At 43.1% G+C, this 19,542-nt stretch overlaps 1 long non-coding RNA gene across 1 annotated transcript in view; it reads left to right on the forward strand.

Annotated features, from left to right (window-relative positions):
• LOC131820167 (uncharacterized) overlaps positions 1-19,542 on the forward strand; it is a 30,703-nt gene that overhangs the window by 207 nt on the left and 10,954 nt on the right. Inside the window, exon 2 of the long non-coding RNA XR_009349493.1 lies at positions 1,005-1,086. This is a non-coding gene — a long non-coding RNA (uncharacterized LOC131820167). The remainder of the gene's footprint in view (positions 1-1,004; positions 1,087-19,542) is intronic.

The following is a 19,542-nucleotide window of genomic DNA, read 5'->3' on the forward strand; positions in this document are numbered from 1 at the left end:
GGCCCAGTGCTGGCTGCCCGCCCCGGCTCTAGCGTCCCTGAGGGCTGTGTCTGTGGTCCCTCCTTCCCGCTGTCGCCGGGGCGGGCGTCTGGGCGTCCCTGGGCGCAGCCACACTCCTGACAGGAAGTGCAGACCGTCTCCCAGGAGCTGGGCTGCGTTTCCCTCTGGCTTCACTTGGGCTTCGTCTCCGAGCCACATGCCCCGCTTCTCCCTCTCTCCTTCCCCCACGTCTCGGCTCTCAGTCCCCAGCCTGGAGAGTGGCCCTGGGACGCCGTGTGCTCACCGCGGGGCCTCCGCCGGGAAAGGCCTCCCGCTGCCTCTTCCCTGCCGGGGAGGCCTGGGCTGGCAGTTCTGTCAGAAGGAAGCCCTCCTTTGTCTCCGCTCGCCGGCCTCCTTCCAAGCGGTCTCGGGTGTGGGCGGCCCAGCAGGCCGATGCTCAGTCCCATCTCCAGCTCTGGGGCTCCTGAGAACGCGTGCCGTCGGGTGTTGCCCAAGGCTGCACGTGCGTCCCCGCTCTGTACCTGTTCCGTCCTGCTGCAGCCCTGCCCCGGCGCGCCCCTCGCCTCGGACAGCTCCTGTCCCCTGGGCCCTGTGGTGGGTCTTCCTAGTGCACTGTGGTCGTGTCTCGGCCTACGCGGTGCCTGGAGTGTGCGAGGCACGCAGAAGGCTCTGGTGGGTCAATAATGGAACATTCCGGGGGAGCGGTGCCTGTTGTCGGGATTCCCGGAAGGTCGCGCCCATAAAAGCGAAGCCCCGGTGAGATACACTCCTGGAGATGGGCTGATCCGTTTAATCTTGCCGAGTTTCACTGGCGAGTCTGTGTAAGAAGCGTGCCTACACTTTTGCCTAAGTAGGACATAAACATGTTTTCCTGAAAATTACAAGAACTTAGATTTTTAGAATTTTGACTTTTGTTTGGGTGGGTGTTTCCCGGGTGAGTGCGGTGAGAAGGTGAGAAAACTATCCATCCCAATAATGACCGCTTTCTCTCTGTTCCCTTTCAGAGTCTGTCCGCTTCTTGAGTCTGTTCGCTTCTTGAGTCTGTTCATGGGCTTCATGAACATGGATAACACCTAGACCGTGGCAGTAAGTATTAAGACCCTTCTGCTTTCAGAGGAACTCTCGAAGGTTCCTGCAATCAAATCTCCATCTCTTTGCAAGGCCTTTTCCAGGTAGCCTCACTGTTTTTTCTCAGCTATGACTTGCAGGAGTGCATGTGGACCAACAAGGGGTCATGGAGGGTAATCTTTTTATGCCTAATACTAGGACCCTGTTATGAACCTGATAGTCTGTTAACTGATTTGATTTTTGTTTTTACTGATTTCAGAGTAGAGGTAAAACCCCAGCGTTCTTACACACTTATTCTAGAACTGAGCTGTCCAACTGTTGTAGCTGCTAGCCAGAAATGTGGCTAGTAGAACTGAATAACTGAAGTTTAGTTCTATTTAATTTTAATTAATTTTAGCTTAAAAACAATTCAATTCAGTCACTGGAAATGTTTGGAAAACTTGAGTTATGTGAATCTACTTTTTGAACTGTAAATTTTTAAAAAATTTAATTACAGATGGAATAGGGATGCCTGGCTGGCTTAAGGTGGTAGAACCTGTGCCTCTTGATCCTGGGGTCAAGCGTTCAATACTACACTGGGTATAGCGCTTGCTTACTTGCTTACTTAAATACATATATACGTGCATACGTACAGACAGGATTTCTGATAAATTAATCCGAACTGAGAGGTACTGTAAGAGTAAAATAAACACAGGATTTCAGAGATTTAGTTTAAAAATGTACAATGCCTCATTGATGATTTTCATACTGATTACAAGTTAAATGATAAAATTTTGCATAATTGGGTTAAGGAAAATATATTCTTAAAATGAATTTTGCCTGTGATTTGTTTTTGTACTTTTTAAATTGAGGCTAATAGGAAATTTAATCTTATACATGTGGTTTGCATTATATTTCTGTTAGACAGGCTGTTCTAGGTTGTGCGTGGCCACAGCTTATTAAAAGTCTCAGAATGAGAATGTAATCGTTAGCTAAAATATTTCTATTTCACTACCTATTATTTAATCAAAGAGAAAGAAGAAAGTCACAAGTGCTGTCTTTCCTCCAAATGCAGTTTAGTTAAGAAACAAGTCACCCAGTTCCCATGATAGAACTTAACATTATATATGAACAGTCACCTCATCACGCTGTCTCTGCCCTCCAGGTTTGCCTGCACATGGCCTGCTTCTTCCTGGCCCATGTGGTACTCTTATTCCGCAAAACCTTCTTTTTCCTGACAACCTGAGAACAGATCAACTTGGCCTTTCTCTTAAGAGTTCTGTGCTTAATACATACTCTGTTTAGATGTTCACCGTCCTGCCCGCCCTGTCTCCCACTGAGCGCTAGCACCTAGCACCTGTTGGGCTGACAGAAGTGTATTTGTTGACTTGAACTGAACATTGACAAAGCAAAACTTACTGTATTTTGTCCTCTGTGATGTTCCACCAACTTACCTGCAATTTTTGTCATCCCTCAGTTAAATTATAAGGGGGTATAAAATGATATTGAATGTCTTCCGGCACAAATTTCATGTTTCTAGAAACTTTTACATTGAATGGAAAGCCAGTGTGGTTCTTAAAGTGTTGTGGTTCCTCTCCTTTGGTTTTTCTCTTATAACTGGAAAAAATAGGAAATGTTAGAACACAGGCTTTTAAAAAATGGTACTTATAACAGCAAGAGGTAGAGAGAGCAGATTTTAATTTTGAAGATCATTCTGGTACCAGATCTTGAGAAGTAGTTGGGTCCTGGTGTTCTGGCCAGCATTGGCTGAGGCTGGGTCGCCATTTTGTTTATGGTGGGAGGTTTGGTTCCTACTGGAGTAGCCTATGAAATAGTGTGGGCCAGTGCTTATTAGAAAAGTCATTCATAATAGTCTTTCAGAAAATCACCTGTACAGGGGGTTGCCCATGGGAGAAACAGATTGATTCCAAATCTATTCTTGTGATTTGGAATGTGTGCCCTGGTCACTTTCTATTTGGAGTCCGTTTTAAAAATTCACTCTTGGTGTATATACACTTTTGGTTTTTCTCTCCCGTTTGGCAGTCAGAGAGGCCTCTTGTTGAAAACAGTTTTAACGGTTTTGTGGGTTGACCATCTGTCTCTTTGAGTCCCCTGCAGAATGAGTTTATTCGTGCAAAATAGCCTATATTTTAAATTGCCCCATTCCAAATATATACTGAATGTGTAGTGAAATTGATCTGACCCTTTTTTGCATTATATATCAACAGAAAAACTGCAGAAATGTCATTTTAATAATAAAGATTAATCACATTGTTTTCTCAGTTTGAGAAATTACTATGACTTTTTGTAACCTCTTGGTTGTTTTATGTGGATGCACATTCTTGAGTTCCTTCTATAAGAATTGTACTGAGTTTTGGAGCCGGGAGCTCATCAGTCACTGGCCAGTTCTCTTTCTTCATCTCATTTTGAAAATAATTATTGAATACTATTCCATGCCAGCCATTGCCCTAAGGGCTTCCTCTGCATGAGTCTATTTCACTATTACAAGAACCTTTCTATTCCTTCCAGTTTGTAGGGGAGGGACCTGAGGCTGAATGCTGGGAAGTGTGTCTCCCAGGCTGCACAAGGGAACTCGCATTTAAGCCCAGGTGGTCCCCACACTCACACCCCTCACTCACAGCACTCACAGCAGGTGTTACGGCTCCCTGCCAGGACATTCAGAAAGATTATAGAGGAGTAGAGAGAGACGACTCCTCTCCACCATACATACCAAATAACATCTTTTCCCAAACATTACTGGACTGTGTTATAAGCTCCTCAAAGGCAGGGATCATGTCCCTTATCTCTTATCCCCAGCACAGACCTTGCATTCACTGTTTGTTCCCAAACACGTTTTGATTTGGGCTTGTGGCATGGATGATGGTCGTAGAATCCCCTGGAGCCGTGGCCTTCGCCAGGAAATCCATCAGTAGTTAGGGGCTGACTGACAGCTGCTCTGTACTACACTGTCTGTTGCTTTTACTTCACTTTTTCGCCATTTTCCATGGAGAACCTTCTGAATACCAGAGCTGTATTGTCTCTAGGCAAAGTTTGTTCTTGACTTTTTTCCTGTTCCGATCATTTGTCCGTGAGGAGGAGTAATGGCTGTGGTCAGAACACATTAACACTAACACAGATGTAAGTGGGATCCTGAGTTGGCCCAGACAACTTGCCTTCGGTGACTCTGCTCATTTAATTGTTTTTCTTTAAGTGCTCTCTGTCCCCAGTGTGGGGCTGGAACTCATGACCTTGAGATCAAGAGTCACAGGCTGTCCTGACTGAGCCAGTCAGACGCCACTCATTTAAATTTTTAAGACAGGAGCCGTGATTGCTGGTGAGACTTTTTGGAAATAAGGAAAAAGGCTGAAGGGACATGGGGCGGTGCGGGTGGGGGGAGCATTTCACAGGATCTAGTAACAGAGAGCACCTCAAATTTTAGCTTGTCTCCCATTCCCAAACACACACTTTCTTAATACCCTTGAGCACGGTTCACTGTCTGCAAGGCCAAGAAATGAGAGTACAGATTTAAACCATAGTTAACAAGGTGGTTACAGGGGATCCAGGTTATTTGCCATTTTTCAAAATGATTTCTAACTTCATAAAAAGATAAATACAGAAGACTTTGTAATCCTACTTCCTTTATAATCTCTGTCTTTTATTTCTGTCCTCACGATGTCATCCTTTTGGGTCTGTCTTATAAGAAAGAGTGGTTTGTGACTTGTCTGGTCACTAAGCAGTGGTCGGCCTGAGACCACATCAGCAGGAGCCTGGCCCCCAGGTCTGGTTTCCCTCCCTTCTCCCATGGTCAGCTTCAGAGAATCCTGTTCTGCCACTTCAGAGAGCATATCAAACTATTTGATTTCTCAAAAACGTAATGATATGGAAGACAAAAGACAAAAAAACAGAAGATAAAATTCACCCGTGTTGTGTCTCTCCCCAATTCCTCCCATCCCCTTCATTCCTAGCTGGAAAATACCATAGCTACACTTGCTCGATGCTAACCAGGCACCAGACAGTAGTAAGTACTTCACTCATCTCGTCTTTTATAAGGGGCTTACAATTAGGGAAACTGAGGCATGGAGTTGAGGACACATCAGCATTTTATGAGAGAGGAAATGGAGGCTTAGGAGTTAGGAGGTTATCTTCAGGTCACACAGCAAGGCTGTGGGGGTACTGAGACCCCCTGCACGGATCCAGCCCCTTGTTTCCCCAAACCCTTGTGAAGACTTCCTCTCTGGGCGAGAAATGATTTTCCCAAGTTACCACTGAGCTGAAAAAAGCAGAAAGCAGTGGCCCCTTACAGAGCTGTTGATAACGTACCAGCAACTCCTGCAGCGTGAGCTGTAGGTCCAGACCGCCCTCTCAGAGGCTCCATGCCATCCCCTTCCAGATTCTCTACCTTTTCCGGGTTTTGGGTTTTGGTTCTTGAACTACCCTTAGCTCTCCACTGTGGATCACTAACCTTCCTTTTTTTTTTTTTTTAAATTTTATTTTTTAATTAAGTTTAAAAATTTTTAAATAAACATGCAATGTACTTTTATCCCCAGGGGTACAGGTCTCTGAATCGCCAGGTTTACACATTTCATAGCACTCACCATAGCACATACACTCCCCAAAGTCCATATCCCCACCACCCTCTCTCCTGACCCCTCTCCCCGCAGCAACCCTCAGTCTGTTTTTTGAGATTGGGTCTTTTATGGTTTGTCTCCCTCCCAATCCCATCTTCTTTCATTTTTTTCTTTTTCAACCCCCTAAACGCCCCATGTTGCATCTCCACTTCCTCATATCAGGGAAGTCATATGATAGTTGTCTTTCTCCAATTGACTTATTTCGCTAAGCATAATACCCTCTAGTTCCATCCATGTCTTTGCAAATGGCAAGATTTCATTTCTTTTGATGGCTGCATAGTAGTCCAGTGTGTGTGTGTGTGTGTTTGTGTGTGTGTGTGTGTGAGTATACACATATATATATATCGCATCTTCTTTATCCATTCATCTGTTGATGGACATCTAGGTTCTTTCCATAGTTTGGCTATTGTGGACATTGCTACTGTAAGCATTCGGGTGCACGTGCCCCTTCAGAGCACCATGTTTGTATCTTTAGGGTATATACCTAGTAGTGCAATTGCTGGGTCATAGGGTAGCTCTATTTTCAGTTTTTTGAGGAACCTCCACACTGTTTTCCAGAGTGGTTGCACCCGCTTGCATTCCCACCAACAATGGAGGAGGGGTACTAACCTTCCTTTTTGTACCCCTCCTTCTGCATGGCATTCTCACCACTCTCTCCCCTGCTTTTTCTTCTAAATCTCTCCCTTTTTTCTCATTAATCAAAAATGCATACTGAAGCATGTTTCTACTCTTGCATCCCGTGATTGAATAATTAGTAATAATCTGGTTGCTAGTCATAAGTTTCAGAGTGGACAAGTAACAGATTTTATCATATTTTCTTCAACACAAAAAGCCCCTGAAAACCCCAAGTAATTTCTTTACTAATTTTGGTGGACCCTTAGTTGCCATCATCCTACTATGTATTTCTCCTAAAAAGAAACAAAAGTTCTCCTTTATCCATTACTATTTGAGGTTAAACTTCAACATCTCATAAATTAAGGGGATGTATATATGTGTTTAAAAGGTTGATTTTCTTTTAAGTAATCTCTCCACCCAACATGGGGCTCGAACTCACAACCCCGAGATCGAGGGTTGCACACTCCACTGACTGAACCAGCCAGGTGCCCCAAAAAGCTGACTTTTAATAAGAAAAACCTGCTTTACTTTTGTTGTACTGAGTTTTTGCCTATGTTTCCATTTGTTTTTTTTTCCACGTTGATTAAAGTGCAGTAAAGTGTGCCTCCTATCATGTGTGTCCCAGTGCTAGAGAACATTCTCATGCATCTTGGGCATTAATAGTTAGGCCCTCCCTTCTCCTTGCAGGGTGAGAGGGGTTTTATTTTAATCGAATTTGGAAATGGTGTCAGAATACAAGGTTTCATTACTATAGCAACAGGGAATAATGGAAAGACTAAATGTCAGACACATTCCAGGTTGTCATAGTAACAATCAGTTGCTTTCCCAAATATGTTTACTGTTCCCTTCTGGTCAGTTTTTAAAATGTACTCGTCAGTATGAATGCTCAAAAAGGGGAGAAAAAGTTCAAAGTCATTTAAGAAAGAAAGAATCCCTTCAAGAGATGAAAGCAATTTGCTTTACTCTCTATTATTTAATAAGAAGTCCACAGAGTCTACAAAAAGGCTATATATGGGAAGTAGAAATTCTCATTTCTGTTCAAATGAGCGTTCCTTTTATTTGCAGTCAGGGAAATTGAAGTGTGGAGTTTAAGGCATGTCTGTATTATCATTTCATGCTATTTCAAACCATTTTTTCTGAGCTCCTGAAAATAGTGAATTCTGCCCCCATCGAAATGGAAAACTTTTCTTCTGAGTGGCAGCCCTTGAGGGCCTGCCCCTGCCAGGGAAAGCAGGCGAGGTCAGAAAAGCAGGCAGTGGTTGATGCCAGCCCCTTGATTACCTTCCTGCACTTTCCAGCAGCCTCTTCCCCTTCGTCCATCCCCTCCTGGACAAATCATTCTCCTAGTAACTTATCAGGCCCCCCCCCATCCCACAACTGACCAGTGACCTTGATCTCTGCCTTTCTGTTCCTCTTCCCCTGATTACTTCCACCAGAGTGGGGAGAACATGAGCCATGGTCACTGTCACGTTTGAAAATGCTGTTCCTAGTACAGTGCCTGGCTCATAGTAGGATATAATAAATCTTAATTGAGTGAATGAGCTTCCATCAAATGATATCCTTTGTTTAGGTGTGTGTGATTTTTCTGGTATACTTTTTTTAATTAAATATTTTTATTAACATATAATGTATTATTTGCCCCAGGGGTACAGGTCTGTGAATTGTCAGGCTTACACACTTTACAGCACTCACCATAGCACATACCCTCCCCAATGTCCATAACCCAGCCATTCTCTCCCTACCCTCCCCCCACCTCTCAGCAACCCTCAGTTTGTTTTGTGAGATTAGGAGTCTCTTATGGTTTCTCTCCCTTCTAATCCCATCTTGTTTCATTTTTTCCTTCCCTACCCACCAAACCCTCCACTCTGCCTCTCAAATTCCTCATATCAGGGAGATCATATGATAATTGTCTTTCTTGGATTCACTTATTTCGCTCAGCATAATGCCCTTTTAGTTCCATCCACATCGTTGCAAATGGCAAGATTTCATTTCTTTTGATGGCTGCATAGTATTCCACTGTGTGTGTATGTGTGTGTGTGTGTGTGTGTGTGTGTGCACATGCATGTGCACACCTTCTTTATCCATTCATCTGTGGTTGGACATCTTGGTTCTTTCTGTCGTTTGGCTGTTGTGGACATTGCTGCTATAAATATTTGTGTGCATGTGCCCCTTCATATCACTACATTTATAACTTTAGGGTAAATACCCGGTAGTGCAATTGCTGGGTCATAGGGTAGCTCTGTTTTCAACATTTTGAGAAACCTCCATACTGTTTTCCAGAGTAGCTGCACCAGCTTGCATTCCCACCAACAGTGAAGGAGGGTTCCCCTTTCTCTGCATCCTCTCCAACATCTGTCGTTTCCTGATTTGTTAATTTTAGCCATTCTGACTGGTGTGATGTGGTCTCATTGTGGTTTTGATTTGTATTTCCCTGATTTCCAGTGATGTGGAGCACTTTTTCATGTGTCTGTTGGCCATCTGGGTGTCCTCTTTGCAGAAATGTCTGTTCATGTCTTCTGCCCATTTCTTGATTGGATTATTTGTTCTTTGGGTGTCGAGTTTCATAAATTCATTATAGATTTTGGATACTAGCCCTTTCTCTAATATGTCATTTGCGAATATCTTCTCCCATTCTGTCAGTTGTCTTTGGTTTTGTTGACTGTTTCCTTTGCTGTGCAAAAGCTTTTGATCTTGATGAAGTCCCAATAGTTAATTTTTGCCCTTGCTTCCCTTCCTTTGGCGATGTTCCTAGGAAGAAGTCAGTGTGGCTAAGGTCGAAGAGTTTCCTGCCTATGTTCTCCTCAAGGATTTTGATGGAGTCCTGTCCACATTGAGGTCTTTCATCCATTTTGAGTCTATTTTTGTATGTGGTATTAGGAAATGGTTCAGTTTCATTCTTCTGCATATGGTGTCCAATTATCCCAACACCATTTGTCAAAGAGACTGTCTTTTACCATTGGACATTCTTTCCTGCTTTGTTGAAGAGTAGTTGACTATAGAGTTGAGGGTCCTTTTCTGGGCTCTCTATGTTGTTCCATTGATCTTTGTGTCCATTTTGTGCCAGTGCCATACTACCTTGATGATTACAGCTTGGTAATAAACCTTGAAGTCTGGAATTGTGATGCCACCAACTTTGGCTTTCTTTTTCAACATTCCTGTGGCTATTTGAGGTCTTTTCTGATTCCATATAAATTTTAGAATTGTTTGTTCCATTTCTTTGAAAAAAATGGATGGTATTTTGATAGGGATTGCATTAAATATGTAGATTGCTCTGGTAGTATAGATATTTGCACACTATTTGTTCTTCCAATCCATGAGGATGGAACATTTTCCCATTTCTTTGTGTCTTCCTCAATTTCTTTCTTAAGTACTTTATAGTTTTATGAGTACAGATTCTTTGCCTCTTTGGTTAGGTTTATTCCTAGGTATCTTATGGCTTTGGGTGCAATTGTAAATGGGATTGACTCCTTAATTTCTCTTTCTTCTGTCTTGCTGTTGGTATATAGAAATGCACCTGATTTCTGTGCATTGATTTTATATCGTGACACTTTACTGAATTCCTGTATGAGTTCTAGTAGATTTGGAGTGGAATATTTTGGGTTTTCCACATAAAGTATCATATCATCTGCAAAGAGTGAGAGTTTGATTTCTTTTTCGCTGATTCAGATGTCTTTTATTTCTTTTTGTTGTTTGATTGCCGAGACTAGGACTTCTAGTACTATGTTGAATAGCAGTGGTGATAGTAGACATCCCTGTCGTGTTCTTGACCTTAGAGGAAAAGCTCTCAGTTTTTTCCCATTGAGAATGATATTTGCTCTGGGTTTTTCATAGACAGCTTTGATGATATTGAGGTATATACTCTCTATGCCTCCATTGTGAAGAGTTTTGATCAAGAAAGGATGCTGTACTTTGTCAGATGCTTTTTCAGCATCTATTGAGAGGATCATATGGTTCTTGTTCTTTCTTTTATTAATTTATTGTACAACATTGATTGATTTGTGGATGTGAACCAACCTTACAGCCAAGGAATAAATCCCACTTGGTTGTGGTGAGTAATCCTTTAATGTACTGTTGGATCCTATTGGCTTGTATTTTGGTGAGCATTTTCACATCTGTGTTCATCAAGGATATTGTTCTATAATTCTCCTTTTTGATGGGGTCTTTTTCTGGTTTTGAGTTCAAGATAATGCTGGCCTCATAAAATGAGTTTGGAAATTTTTCCTCCATTTCTATTTTTTGGAATAGTTTCAGGAGAATAGGTTTTAGTTCTTCTTTAAATGTTTGGTAGAATTCCCTTGGGAAGCCATCTGGCCCTGGGCTCTTGTTTGTTGGGAGGTTTTTTGATGACTGCTTCAGTCTCCTTACTGGTTCCAGGTTTGTTTGGGTTTTCCATTTCTTACTGGTTCAGTTTTGGTAGTTTATACTTCTCTAGGAATGCATCCATTTCTTCCAGATTGTCAAATTTGCTGGTATATAGTTGCTCATAATATATTCTTATAATTCTTTGTATTTCTTTGGTGTTGGTTGGGATCTCTCCTCTTTCATTCATAATTTTATTTATTTGGGTCTTTTCTCTTTTCTTTTTGATAAGTTTGGCCAGGGGTTTATCAATCTTATTAATTCTTTCAAAGAACCAGCTCCTAGTTTTGTTGATCTGTTCTACTGTTCTTTTGGCTTCTATTACATTAATTTCTGCTCTGATCTTTATGGTTTCTCTTCTCCTCTGGGTTTAGGCTTTCTTTCCTATTCTTTCTCCAGCTCCTTTAGGTGCAGGGTTAGGTTGTGTACTTGATACCTTTCTTGTTCCTTGAGAAAGGCTTGCATTGCTCTATACTTTCCTCTCAGGACTGCCTTTGCTGTGTCCCACAGATTTTGAACAGTTGTGTTTTCATTTTCATTGTTTTCCATGAATTTTTTCAATTTTTCTTTAATTTCCTGTTTGACCCATTCGTTCTTTAGTGGGCTGCACTTTAGCCTCCATGTATTTGAGTTCTTTTCAACTTTCCTCATGTGATTGAATTCTAGCTTCAGAGCATTGTGGTATCAAAATGTGCAGAGAATGATCCCAACCTTTTAGTACCAGTTGAGACTTGATTTATGACCCAGGATGTGATCTATTCTGGAGAATGTTCCATGTGCACTAGAGAAGAGTGTATATTCTGTTGCTTTAGGATGGAATGTTCTGAATATATCTGTGATGTCCATTGGTCCAGTGTTTCATTTAAAATCTTTTTTTCCTTGTTGATCTTCTGCTTGGATAATCTGTCCATTTCAGTGAGGGGAGTGTTAAAGTCTCCTACTACTGTTGTATTATTGTTGATGTGTTTCTTTGATTTTTGTTATTAATTGGTTTATATATTTGGCTGCTTCCATGTCAGGGGCGTAGATATTTAAAATTGTTAGATCTTCTTGTTGGACAGACCCTTTGAGTATGATATGGTGTCCTTCCTCATCTCTTATTATAGTCTTTGGCTTAAAATTTAATTGATCTGATATAAGGATGGCCACCCCAGCTTTCTTTTGATGCCCATTAGCATGGTAAATTGTTTTCCACCCCCTTACTTTAAATCTGGAGTTTTCTTTGGATCTCAAATGAGTTTCTTATAGATAGTATATTGATGGGTTTTAGCTTTTTTTTTTTAAGATTTTATTTATTTATTTGACAGAGAGAAATCACAAGCAGTCAGAGAGGCAGGCAGAGAGAGAGAGAGAGGAGGAAGCAGGTTCCCTGCTGAGCAGAGAGCCCCATGCGTGACTCGATCCCAGGACCCTGAGATCATGACCTGAGCCTAAGGCAGCGGCTTAACCCACTGAGCCACCCAGGCGCCTGGGTTTTAGCTTTTTATGCATTCTGATACCCCTTGTCTTTTGATTGGGGCATTTAACCCATTTACATTCAGGGTAACTACTGAAAGATATGAATTTAGTGCCATTGTAATGCCTGTAAGGTGACTGTTACTGTATATTGTCTCTGTTCCTTCCTGATCTTCTACTTTGAGGCTCTCTCTTTGCTTAGAGCACCCCTTTCAACATTTCCTCTAGGGCTGGTTTGGTGTTTGCAAATTCTTTTAATTTTTGTTTGTCCTGGAAGCTTTGTATCTCTTCTTCTATTTTCAATGTTAGCCTAGCTGGATATAGTATTTTTGGCTGCATATTTTTCTCATTTAGTGCTCTGAATATATCATGCCAGTTCTTTCAGACCTGCCAGGTCTCTGTAGAAAGTCTGCTGCCAGTCTAATATTTTTATCATTGTATGTTACAGACGTCTTCTCCTGAGCTGCTTTAAGGATTTTCTCTTTGGCACTAAGACTTGTAAGTTTTACTATTAGATGATGGGGTGTGGACCTATTTTTATTGATTTTCAGGGCAGTTCTCTATGCCTCCTGGATTTTGATGCTTGTTCGCTTTGCCATATTAGGGAAATTCTCTACTATAATTTGCTTCAATATATGTTTTGCCCCTCTCTGTTGTTCTTCTCCTTCTGGAATCCCAATTCTAATATTGTTTTGTATTATGATATCACTTATCTCTTGAATTCTCCCCTTGTGGTCCAGGAGTTGTTTATCTCTCTTTTTCTCAGCTTCTTTATTCTCCATCATTTTGTCTTCTATATCACTAATTCTCTCTTCTGCCTCATTTATCCTAGCAGTAAGAGCCTCCATTTATTGACTGCACCTCATTGACAGCTTTGTAAATTTCAACTTGGTTAGACTTTAGTTCTTTTATTCCTCCAGAAAGGATTTTATTCCTCCAGAAAGGATTTTATTTCTCCAGAAAGGGTTTCTCTAATATCTTCCATGCCTCTTTTGAGCCCAGCTAGCACCTTGAGAATAGTTGTTCTGAACTCTAGTTCTGACATATTACCAATGTCCTTATTGTTTAGGTCCCTAGCTGTCAGTACTGCCTCATGTTCTTTTTTTTTTTTTTGGTGAGTTTTTCTGCCTTGTAATTTCATCAAGATAAGAATGAATGAATGAGAGAATAAAATACTGAAAGGGTAGCAAAGATCTCAGAAAAATGTACACTAACCAAATCAGAAGAGATCCAAAACCGGGGGGAGAAGAAAGGAGGAAAAAAGAAATTAAAAAAATATATATATATACATACATACATATATATATTAGACTGGTGAATATAACAGGGCCACCCACTTGATTTTGGGTGTATTTTGGTCTCTTAGAAGAAACTACCTCCCAAAATTTTAAAGAAAAAAAAACTTACATATATACAAAAATAAGGGTAAACTTGATCAAGGGATGGAATATGTCTGTAAGATGAAAATTTAAAAAAATATTCTAGAAAAGGAATTGATAAGTTGGTTTGATGATGAAAAAAAAAAAGAGAGAGAGAGAGATGGGAATGTGCTCAGGCTGGAGACTAGAACAAAGCCTTGTGCTAGATTAGGGTATATTTTGATCTATTAGAAGGAATTTTATCCCAAAATTTTTTAGAAAAAAATCCTATATGTATACAAAATATAAATTAAATAAAATGAAGGGATAAATTATGACTATAACAATGAAGGTTTAAGAAGACTTTTTTAGGCAGGTATTATTAAGATAAACTTGTCTTCGTTCCTCTTTTAATGTTTTTTAACAAGTTAAAAAATAGAATAAGAAAAAAAATTTAAAACACTTTATCTTTGGAAGATTAAAGGATCATGGGGAAAAAGCCATGAATTCTGTGCACTGCTTTTCTCTAACTCTGGAGTTCCATAGTTCTCATCAATTGGTGAACTTGGTCTTGGCTGGATGTCCTTGCTGATCATCTGTGGGAGGGGCCTGTTGGAGTGATTCTCACACATCTTTGTCCCAGTGGGAATCACACCGCCCTTGTCAGGGGCCGGGCTAAGTAATCTGCACGGGTTCGCTCTAGGGAGCTTTTGTTCCCTGATCGCTTTCCTTATGGCTTTGGAGGATGGGAATGAAGATGGCGGCCGCCCAGTGTCCCACCGGAGGAGCCGAGAGCTTGGCCCCACTCCTCAGTGCGCCCTCAGAGAAAAGCCGTCAATCCCTCCATCTCCCTGGTCTCTGGCTGGGCTCTGTGCTCACCTGGCCTGTGAGTGAGTTTCTGTCTCTGGCGCACGGCCCTGTTTGGAGTCTCCAGACCCATCAGATTCCTGCTGTGCTGCTCCTCCTGGGGAAGGAAGGTGAGTCTCCCTGGATCTGCCACATGTGGGGTCCCTACTCAAAAAGCAGTGGGCTAAAAAAAAAAAAAAAAAGCAGTGGGCTGACTGTGCCTCAGATCATGGTTTAAGGTAACCCTAATCTGAAAGCTCACTCCTTGGCTCCGTCTCTGCAGCTGGCTTCCTGGTTTTGATACCTGGGAGCTCTGCCGCACACAGACACCCCCAATCTTTCTGTGACCCCACAGGACTTGAGATGACATGGTCTCTGTGAGCGCCCCCCCCCCCCCCCCCCCCGTCTTAGCTTCTGGAGCAATGTCCCTTAGTGGAGCAGACTTCTAAAAGTTCTGGTTTTGTGCTCTACTGTTCTACCACTTGCTGGGAGCCGGTCCTTCCCTGTGCTGTCTTCCTGTTGCTTTGGATTCATTTCTCTGCATGTCCTACCTTCCAGAAAGTGGTCGATTTTCTGTTCCTAAAATTGCTGCTCTTCTTTTCTTCTATCTCTTGTTGAGTTTGTAGGTGTTTGGAATGGTTTGATATCTATCTAGCTGAACTCCTGGGATCTGATGTCATTTCAGTCTGCTACTACTCTGCTATCTTCCCTCTCTTAGGTGTGTGTGGTTTTTGTTTTTGTTTTTGTTTGTTTGAGAGAGAATCTCTCCAAGAGATTCTCTTGAAGAGAGAATCCCAAGCTGACACCCCTCTGAGTGCAGAGCTCTATCCCATGCTCTGAATTGAAACCAAGAGTCAGATGCTTAACGGCCTGAGCCACCCAGATATTCCTTTTGAGGTACTTCTGAGACTCTTTACTAAGTGACCAAGACATCCAATTTGAAGTAATGTGTGAATAGACACAGTGGTCCAGGGGTCACTCTTCTCAGTATCAGCTACTTCAGAAGTGACGACCTTTAGGTTCATTTAGGAGGGGACTTTGTGAAGTCCAGTCACATTTATGCTACAGAAGCAATGTGCTAAGTGGTAGTTAAGTTTTGGGGTGACCAGCAAAAATGCCTGTGAGGCCAGCTGTGCCTCAGCTGGGAAAATAACAGTACCACTTCCATAATTCTCAGTCTCTCTCATAATTTTGTTTTGGTTGTTCGAATTTCACTTCCGTTTCTATCTCAGGATTTCAGTTCATCTCCACTGGCCATAATGACAGTTCTGGCAACAGAAAATATTCTTAGATACCAGAGAGGGGCTGGCTCACAGTACTTCTGTGGAGGCAGGAGCATGTACGCATTGTCAGAACATGTGGATATATCACTGTACGTGGCAGGATGGGCTGTCCAAGTGTGGTTAAGGATCCTTGGTCATGGGATGGATGAGGGAATTATTCTGGATTGTCTTGGTGTGCCCAACTTAATTATAGCAGTCTTTATAAGTAATGGAGTGGGGAGGAGTGTGTCAGAGGGATTGCATGTGAGCAGATGGCCATCCACTGCTGACCTTGAAGAGGAAAAGGGAACCAGGAGCTGAGGAACCCTTGAGAATCTAGAAAAGCAAGGAATTGGATTTTAACCCAGTGACTATGGTTTTGGAATTCTGAACTCCAGAACCCTAAGAGGATAAATTTGGGTTGTCTTAAACCATCACCTTTGTGTTGTTAGAGCAGCCTTTGGAAACTAATTCACCTCCCGTATCTACATAACAGAAGTGAGCTTTACTAGAGCAATGGCTGGGAGATGCTTTTGATTTGTCCCAGAAAATTTCCATTTAAAAACTTTTCCCTCACCCACTACAGCTTCTGTACTATCTAGTGAGCAGAAGAACTCCACCATCATATTGAACATATACAAAATAACTATAGAAAGGAGAATCAGCCATCATTAAAACACCAAAACACCATCAATGAAAGTAAAAATTCTGCAGATAATTAGAGCAATCAAAAACCACAGCCAAGTCAAACCAACACATAAGATTCAATAATTACAACTTCTCCTCTAGGAAGTTTGGGGGTTCCAGTGAGGATCCTTTGCCCACACACACAGAGGACGTGTGCAGTGTGGTGAAGTCAGCCGCCCATGACCTCATGATGTGCTCATTTTGGTTGATGAACTTCCAATTTTATTAACCTTTAATAACTCACTATGTAGGTGACTCAGATCTTGCCCTTGTCCATACAAAAAAGTAGAGCCTTTGAGCCACTAAGAACTGAGAAACAGCCCTGGGTTTGGGAATGCCTCAAAGACCAACAGTAAGAGACCAAGTTTTGAGAAATGGCTCACAGTCATTCTTCCTGCAAGTTTCGTTTAATGAACTGGAGAGGGCACGTCCATCCTGTGCGGAAGATGAACAGCTCTAGAGAGGGTTGAGGGGAGGTGAAAGAAAAGAATTTCCAAGTTTGGTTCCTGAGAGATGACTCCATTTATGACATAGATCGCTGTACACTGGTTGTTTTTCTTGCAACACCTTCATTTGAACTTTGTTTTGCATTCATCCATACATGTTTCAAAATGTGTTTCTGGAAGGAGTACGTACTATCACACCTCACACAAGTAACGAGTTTTGCCATCTAATCTAGGCATTGCAGTTAACCCACCAGGTAAAAATAACATGGTTGTCATGTTATCTTTTTGAAAAAGATATCTTTTAGAAAACGGATACCTGATGTTCCAAATGTTAACATGGGAGCCATCGAATCCCAGAAGTGGAAGGTCCCTGTAGAGACGGAGATCAAATCCTTGAATGTTTCCGTGTCCCAGCATCACAAAGAATTTCCTGTCTTCCCGGTTTGTTTAGTTAATTCTCATCATGGGATTTTAAGCTTCTTCATGCCTTGGTCCTTTGGGATACTCTCATGATCTCTTTCAAATTGTGACATACAGTATTCTAGATAGGAAATGAGGTGTCCCCAATAGCACCGTAACCAAACCATCTGCTGTTTTTCTCTTTCAACTGCCACATTTATTCCACAAAAATGTGTTGGGGATTGACCATGTGAACACACAAACAAAAATCTGTCCTCGTGGACATACACCCCCCCCCGCTCCCGGACCTGTGTCACTGACTTAGATACGTACAAGTCCTGAATTTGCTTTGAATTTATTTAAAATTGACTCAGCCCGATTTCTGTCAGTTTCATGCCCCAGTAAGTGGCTGATTGTCAGCGAGGTGCTTGCGTCTGTTCCACATAGAAGATATTTTGAAAGTTTCCTTAGCTTACCATGTGTAAGAGCTGCTGTTCTATCACAGTAAAAAGATCTCTAAATGAAAACATTTTTATCCACTTTTTATGTTTTGTGCTTTTTTTTGGTCATTCAACTTGCAATTTTTTTTCTATTTCCTTATTTTCCCTGTAAACAATAATATCAAATACAAATGAACAGAAGTTTGGTAAGGTTTCTTAGAAAACAAAGTAACAACAAAAACCCAAAAGACACAACCTCAGCACTGGGAGAGTAAGTAAGGAAAAGAAGAAATGATACACAAATGCTAGAACCTCACAATGGTGTTGTATCCCCTTGCCAAAGTGACAGCCACACACCACAGAGGACGGATATTAAGAAGCAAAGCTCCCGGCTCTCTCTGTATTGGCCGCTTGATTACCTTTGTTTCCATTCATGCATGTGGACTGTGGACATTTATTTTAAATTATGCCATAAAGAAAGCCAAACATGATTTTTGTTTTGTGCAGAAAACAAAATGGTTTTTGCAGCCTCAGTGACTAAAGTAATAACTGTTATTTCAAGACACTTTTCGAAAGCACAGGGCCCCACTTTTGCAGGGAGACAAGGTCATCGAAGGTTGTTCTCTTCAGCATAAAAGAATCCACAGGGAGTTCCTTCCCACTAAGGAGAGACAGGCCCCACTGAACATTCTGACGCGGCTGGTTGTGTTTCCCCAAATCTGATCAGTCTTTCTGGTTTTCGTTCTTCAGTGTTTTCTCAAAACCGTCTCATTCCATCTCCTTTGTGTTCTGATTCTCCATCTCTTTTGCCTGGAGAGAGGCAGGACCCTCAAATAATCCCAGCCTCAGCTCCGCCCGTTTGTGCACCGCTGCACATCTCTCCTCGTGCAGCGGATGCCTGTCCTGTGACTCTTCCTCGAGCGCCTCCACCCACGTCCTGCCACGCCGGTAGCTCCCGTGTCGCTTCTGAGTCCTTGCAAGGGACTTCATTGTGTTTCCTTATCCAGCTGAATTCTTTATCCCTGCCGAGACTGTTGAGCTGGGAGTTTATACCTGTGAAGATTTTTGTCCATTTGTGTCGCTTGCCTAGTGGAAAGGGGGACGGGTCACATGGTGTCAGGCTGCACTGCCTTGGAGCGGGAGGGGTCCCGTGTGTCTGGCAGGAAGGCGGGTTAGGTACCTTAGACGAGCCGTGAGCGCTGGTGAGAAGAGTAGACGGGAGAGTCGAGTCCGCCTGCCCAGGAGGACGAACTCCAGCTCAGGGACAGGTGTCAGGTGTCACCCGGCGGGGTGGGGACGTGCCGGTGATTAGGTGAACGCTGTCACGATTGCAGCAACACGACGGTGTATTCAGAACCTGTGTTCAGAGCAGGTTTGGGCCCAGTGTCGAAGCACAGTTAAGTCCACCTGCTCGGGAGAAGGACCGGACGCCCTCCGTGCTGCGGGAGGCGTGGACGACAGCGTAGCACAGGCCACCTGCGGGTCGGAGTCGCGCCCGTGCTGGCTCCTTGTGCTTCTGCGGAGCGGTCGGGTGTGCTGGGGACACCGCTGCGGACCGACTCCGATCCGCTGGGGCGGATAATGGGGTTTTCCAAACACCAGGCAGCAGTGCCTCCTGCCCACACCCTTCTCGCGTGTGACCTCGCCACAGCGCCGCCCAGGAGTCCGTGTCTCCTCCGTGACTCTGGGCACGTCCGAGGCTGCCTTGACGGAAGCCAAACCCGAAACCCGGCAGCTGTCCCGGAAGCCAGGAAACCAGCTGCGACGGGGCCGGGCCCAGGTGGGCCTGGCAGCCTTGGGGTCTGCTCCGCAGGGTGGCCGGGCCGTCGGAAGAACATGCGGCCACCGCTGCCCAGTGCCGTGAAGCCCGGGTGCGGGGAGCCCCCGGGGGGAGCCGCGCGGCCCCGCAGACACGCCGGCAGGTGCGCAGCCGCATGGGGGAGGGTGAGGAGCCCAGAAGCCGGGGGAACCCGCAACCCTGCGCGGCGCGTGCTCCGTGG

The sequence above is a fragment of the Mustela lutreola genome, chromosome 1 (assembly GCF_030435805.1).
Source record: "Mustela lutreola isolate mMusLut2 chromosome 1, mMusLut2.pri, whole genome shotgun sequence".
Classification (NCBI taxonomy): Eukaryota; Metazoa; Chordata; class Mammalia; order Carnivora; family Mustelidae; genus Mustela; species Mustela lutreola.